Source organism: Mus caroli, chromosome 11 (assembly GCF_900094665.2).
Source record: "Mus caroli chromosome 11, CAROLI_EIJ_v1.1, whole genome shotgun sequence".
In the NCBI taxonomy this organism is placed as follows: domain Eukaryota; kingdom Metazoa; phylum Chordata; class Mammalia; order Rodentia; family Muridae; genus Mus; species Mus caroli.
Window position 1 is genome coordinate 102,097,268 of NC_034580.1, and position 6,716 is coordinate 102,103,983.

The window sequence follows — 6,716 nt, forward strand, 5'->3', positions numbered from 1 at the left end:
AAAAAAAAAAAAAAAAAAAAAAAAAAAAAAAAAAAGAACTCAGACACTGAGCCACGCCCACAGTCTCAAATTTTTATCAACCCTCAAAGATCTGAGTCAGTCTCAGGTGTTGGTTATCTCCGGATAAGGTTATCAACTAGTTCATGAAGACCCATCCAAACACTGGAACATGGTTCTACTTCAACGGGTATTTCAGTAAGACCGAGTCCAACAGTCTGGGAGAAAGGGGTCAAATTGAAGTACCTTAGGGTCTTAGCAGAAGACTGAGTTGAGAAGTTATCTCCTAAAATTATGAACAATTTTATTTAGCCACTTCCCTTCTGTCATGCTCACTCTCCGCCACCATACTCGGTCCCCAAAACTGCTGGGACACTTAAGACAACACATCTAGAAACTCTTCGTTTTGACCAAAGCAGAGAATAGCTCTGATCTCGCTTCCGTATGAGAACTCAACCCCATTTGGAAGCCCCGGAAAAGCCCCATGCGGTAGCTAGCCTCTCCGGTCCGGCAACCCTGCTCAGCATCTCCCCAGCCAGGCCCAAGCCTAATTTTGCTCTCAGGCTGTAACCTCAATGCGGGAACCCAGAACCCGGGTTAAATGAGGGCCAGAGGAGGGCGAGGGTGAGCCGGGATGGCCACTTGAGGCTCACCACCGAGGACATGGACTCGGAGTCTGGCAAGAGGGACTGTCCCTGGGAGCGCACCAGGCGGCTCCGCCACCCGGTACCTGGTCTAGGAGTCAGAGCGCAGTACCGACTCCGTCTCGGCTCCGCCTCCTCAGTTTTGTAGCCGCGCTGCCGCCAGGCCGGTTGCTGGGAGGGAGGTACGCAACGTGACATGCGCAGTGGAGGGACCCAGGGAGACTGGCCGAGCCTCGCCCCTCCCCTTCACGGAACAAGCCCCACCTACCCCCGCCCCACGGAGGAAGTCCCGCCCCTCCCCTACCGAGAAGCCCTGCTTTGCCCCACCCAAGAAGGAAGCTCCGCCTCTCGCCTCCTGCAGAGGAAGTCCTGCCTTGCCCGGCTCTCGGAAGAAGCTCCGCCTTACCCCCTGCCCACGAAGGACTCCGCTTCGTTTCGCCTCGCCTCACCCCACCCATCCCAGTGGAGGAAGCTCCGCTTTACCCCAGAGAGAGCTTCTGCTTCCATCCCACGTTACCGTTACCGGACATACTGGACCCGCAGTCGCTGCGTCAGGGAGAGAGTTATTAACTAGTCTTTTCCCCTTTGCTGAGGTCGTTCCTTATCTAGGACGAAGGCAGGTTTCTCCACGTATGTGGAAGCGAAAGACCTACTAGCTTGTAATTGTTGCAGTTCAAAAGGACCCTAGAGCCTCTGTACCCCTCCTAACCCAGCAGCAAGAAAAGGGGCAAGGGCTAACTATAGCTATTGACTTGGCTACCAGGGGTATTCCCACCCCTTATCTCTGCCGTTCCCAAATCCCAGGTGCCATTTCACCTGGTAGGACTTCAATGGAAAAACAAGTCTTTCTTGGGTCTCTCTCGCGCAATAGAACAACAAAGAGGAAATTTACCCTTTGTGCCCAAAGTTCCTTCTCCTTAAATTACAGAAAATAGCTCAACTAAACGAGAGCTATGGTTTGTTTGGTTTTTTGTTTTGTTTTTGTCCCTAAGTCCTTCGTAACTATTTTTTTGGTAGTGAGGTATTTTTGAGATAGTGTCACATGTAGCCTGGACTGGCCTTGAGATCAGCTTCCCTCTGCCTCTGCTGGGATGGGATTAAAGTCTTGGTGGTATGTCCTCTATTAGCAGAAACCTGTGATGAGTTTGCCTTTATGAAAGAAGACAGCAGGGGCCAAACCATATAGGACTAATAAAATGAGGACTCCGTTTTATCATGAAGTGATTTTTTAGTCACTTCAGTTACTGTGGAGTGAGGGCCCAATACATCCGTGTACATACTGTCAAATAATGAATACTTTTTCTTTCTGTCGTCTCAGATTTAAACCAGTCGACTAACTTCCAAGAATTTTGTCCACATCATACAGGAACCTGGAAACACACACTACCCTCACCTGAAGATCTGTTTTATACACAGCTGTAACCTTGCTTAGTGCGTTTAAAATGCCAAATTTTGTTCTGTCTCAAAACATCTCATCATCGCACAAACATCACGAATTCACAAAAAGCAAGGGGACTGGAGGAAAACACAGTTTCTTTGGAATCCAGAATATTAGGGAAAGCAATACCTGAAAAGGTGTCAAGCTTCGGTTTTTATTTTTTCATATGTTGTGTGTGTACTTGTACTTGAATGTACTTGTGTGTGTGTGCAGAAGCAAGCGGAGGAACTGGATGGGGTGACAGATAGTTGCCAATGCTTGATCCTTTCCAAGAGCAGCAAATGTGTCTTTCTGCTGACCCATTTCTCCAGCCCCAAACTCTGAGACAGGGTCTCACATCTAGTCCAGGCTAACCAGGCTGGCCTTAAATTTGGTAAACCCCATCTCTTCTGGGATTATAGGTGTGAGCCACTGCACCGGGCTATAATTGCCAAGGCAACTTCAAATTGAGTTTTTCTTTCTCCTTTCTTTCCCTTCCCCTTCTTTGGACTGTACTAGACATTGAACCTAGGGCCTCAAAGCATGCTGGACAAGTGCCTGAGCCCTCAAGCCTCTTACAGTCATTACAATAGGATGTGTAAACACTGGGTATGTTGTCTATACCTAGTGACCCAGCCAACACATTTTCTAACAGGATGTTACAATTTGAGACTCAGTGTGGCTAAAAGATTTTACCAACTGGATGACTGCCACGGTAACTGCTCAGAGAACCCCTTCTCCCAGACTCTACTGTGACTGTTTCAGTGGGCAAATGCACAGCTTCTCATACAGCAATCTAAGTCCTACTAAACTGTATACTGAAAGGTCAACAGAGATTACAGAGTGTGAGTCCAGGAAAACACAAGCTCCTGATGCTTTTTAACTTATTAGGGTTAGGGTGTTAAAAGATTCCCAGTGCTTTCTGAAACTGAACAAGTCGACTAGAATTACTTAATCTGCTAGGTATTTGCCACCCTATGTCCTTAAGCACTTTACATTCTACTACCTAATACGAGCTTTCAAATAGCCATTTTAGAAAGGAGTAGGAAGACAGAAGAGCCTTGATAAATGCACTGGAATAGGAGGGCTGGACGTGTATCTGTAGAGTGCTCGCCCAACATGGAGGAGGCCTTGGGGTCAAGTGTGTGTGGTTATAAATATATGATGCACAATGCCAGAGCATTCTTGGCACAGGAAAACAGGCTTCAGTTCTAGCTCTGCAAAGTGATAAGCTAAGCTACAGAAAAATGTACAGAAGAAAGCTAAATTTAAAATATAAATGGAAGGAAGGGGAGAGTACTGTGGGAACAAACATGGGCAAAGTACCATGTTATGGGTATGAACATGTAGTGAAGCCCATTCTGTATGTTAACTAGAATACTTTAAGATATATTTATTTTATGCATATGAGCACACCAGAAGAGGGCATTGGATTCCATTACAGATGGTTGTGAGCCACCAGTTGTGAGCCACCATGTGGTTGCTGGGAATTGAACTCAGCATCTCTGGAAGAGCAGTCAGTGCTCTTAACCACTGAGCCATCTCTCCAGCCTGAAATACTTTTGAATAATGGGAAAAAAAGTTTGAAAAGTTTAGTACCACCTTGCTCTTCAGTAGCTTCCAAGGAAAAGGAATACTTTAAGGCCAGGGTGAGCACCAGAAGCTGGAGGCCAGCCTGGAATACACAAGACTCCGTCTCAAGAGGTAGGTAGGACAGCGAGTGAGCATGGGAGTGTACTCCAGCTGCCTGAAAGGCCAAGCCTATCTATGCCCTAGAAACTAGCCTATGTGATGCTTAACAAGTAGTCCTCTAAGAAAACAAGTAGACGTGTTGGTATCTACCCATCACCCTATCTCTCGAGGCTGGGACACAGGCCAATCTGGGTTATAGATGAGATCTCACCTCAAAGCAAGCAGTAGGATCCACCACTGGGAAAAATAACAGCGTTCTTTTGTTCCTTCTTAATTCAGAGGGATAAGAAAGCTGTGAACTTATACAACCTAACACTGTCTTCCTTTAAGATTTTTTAAATATATGTTTAGAAGCCTGTATGCGCCTGCAGAGACTAGATAAGGGCAACAGATTCCTCTAGGACTGAGATTTGAATGTGGGTCCTTTGCATGGGTAGTAAGTGCTTTCAACCCCTCGCCTTTCTCTAGCCCTGATATCTTCCTTTTGCAATAAAATCTTTAGCCGATCATCAAACACTTGAAAAGACACCAGCCCCACGCCCAGCCAGGCTTTACTTTGTTGCAGCAGTTTGTAATAGAAGCCATACCCACGGGTCTAACTCTTCCCTCTTACATCCTTTACCTTTAGAATAAATGAGGCACAAGAGAACCTGGGTGGAGAAAGTACAGAATTTGACTTTTTACGAAATCCAGCAGACCTGATACTATCTTCACATTCTCTACTTCCTACCGGAGGCTTGACGTGAGTGTCACCAAGTATCCCCCTTTCTCCGAGGCCCACTTAGAGGAGCTCTAGATCTGACGCCTAACCATGAGGTTTCCTTAGACTAAGGAAACACAATTATAATTCCTCTATTTTCATCACACCCTCCAGCTCCAAGAAAAAACAAAACAAACACCTTGTCAGTTCTGACAGATAAAGTCAGAGGATAAAAGAATTCACTCACCTCATTCCACTGGACAGACGAGAACAAGAGAATAAAGTAAAACTGCACCATTGGATAATAGTCTTGCCTGTAAGATTATAAAACAACTTTGCACACATTATCTTTTGGTTTTAAGCTATCTGTGAGATAATCTGGAGATGGCTCAGCAGTTGAGAGCACTGACTGCTCTTGCAGAGGCCCTGGGTTCAGTTCCCAACACCCTCAGGGCAGCTTACAGCCACTGGTAACTCCAGTCCCAACACTCTTTTGGCCTCCTTAGGCACTGTACACACATGGCACATAGACATACATGCAGGCAAAACACACATACACATATAGAAAAATTTAAACTGTGAGGTACATAGGAAAAATGTTTACTCTCACATTATAAAGGAATAAACAGCAGACTCGGGGGTCAGTAACTTACCCAAAAGAAAAGGCTTAGCAATTTTTTTTCAACACATGTATTTATCCACCTACTGTGTACATGTGTGTACACACCATGGCCCACATGTGGTGGTCAAATGACCACGTGTAGGAGTTGCATGTATTCTGAGGATCAAACTAAGGTCAAGCTTAGCAAGCACCTTTACCACTGAGTCATCCCTGTGGTCCTAGCGACGGCTTTTGTTGACAGTCTTTGTCTATACTTTCAGGGATAATTTTGGCTTGCTAGTGATCCAGGCAAAAAGATTTTGGAAGCATGGATTCTCCCTAGTGTGACAGTAAGCAACGTTCTCCTCTCTTGGTCCTCTGATTCTGTATAGAACAAGATGCCTTACCCAAGGAGAGGACTATAATGGTTGGGATCTTAAAAGTCACCAAAGTCCCACAGTAAAGACACATAGCCAGGGGCACTATGGGTAGGTGATGGAAACCAAAGAAGGAAGTGAGGCCATTGAGGGTGTGGCTTTGAGATATCAGAACGCCTGCCTCTCCTGTCTGTCAACTCCCTGGCCATGGGGAACCCAAACCATCTTTTCCTACCTGAAGCTCATCTCAGCTGTCCTGTCACAGTGATGGAGGGCTGACTAACACTGTAGCTAAAGTGGGCTGGGTCTGACAGCACACACACTCAGTTGATGCCAGCAGATCTGAGGCAAAGGTCAGCCTGGCCTAGAAAGTGAGTTCTAGGCCAGTCAGCCCTACACAGAGAGACCCTATTTCAACACAAAACCAAAAAATAAAATTAAGACAGGCAGTGGTGGCACACGCCTTTAATTCCAGCACTTGGGAAGCAGAAGCAGGTGGATCTCTGAGTTCAAGGCCAGCCTGGTCTACAGATTGAAACTGTCTCAAACAAAACAACAACAACAAAAAACCCTACCACAACAACCCCTTCCCCACCCCACCCCCCCAAAAAAAAGAACAAGGGAGCTGGAGAGATGGCTCAGAGATTAAGAGCCCTGACTCCTATGTTGCCTTCTTCTGGCCTGCGGACATATTTGCAGGCAGAATGCTGTATACATAATAAATTAATAAAAACCTAGACTAAACTAAAACCAAAACAGACAAAACCTAAAAAGTAATAAAAAAAATAAAATTAAAAAAATAAACAAGGGCTGGTGAGATGGCTCAGTGGGTAAGAGCACCCGACTGCTCTTCCAAAGGTCCAGAGTTCAAATCCCAGCAACCACATGGTGGCTCACAACCATCTGTAACGAGATCTGGCGCCCTTTTCTGGAGTGTCTGAAGACAGCTACAGTGTACTTACATATAATAAATAAATAAATCTTTAAAAAAAAAAATAAACAAAACCTGTGGGCCACAGTGCAGTGGTATGTCAGTGTCCCAGCACTCAGCAGGCTGAGGATAGAGAATCATCCCGAGTGGACTGTGGCCAGCTTGGGCTACATAGTGAGACCCGTTCTGAAACAATACATACAGGGCTTAGAGTATAAAATTCTCCAAAAGGGTTAAGTGGTAACCATAAAGGAATATTCAAGATTAATGCTTTTGAAGGAAAACGATTTTCGTGCTTTTAGTAAGAGAACAGTATACACATTCTTGTGGGACAACTACAAAAAGTCAAAGCAGCAC

The 6,716-nt window shown here is 45.5% G+C and overlaps 1 protein-coding gene across 4 annotated transcripts in view; it reads right to left on the reverse strand.

Moving 5' to 3' along the window:
* The window catches only part of Strada (STE20 related adaptor alpha), a 32,478-nt gene extending 31,652 nt beyond the window's left edge, over nt 1-826 (reverse strand). For all 4 annotated transcript variants that reach the window (XM_029483222.1, XM_021177859.1, XM_021177864.1 and 1 more), the window contains exon 1: nt 728-826. The gene's annotated coding sequence lies outside the window, so the exon portion shown is untranslated. The remainder of the gene's footprint in view (nt 1-727) is intronic.
* Nucleotides 827-6,716: the final 5,890 nt, after the last annotated feature.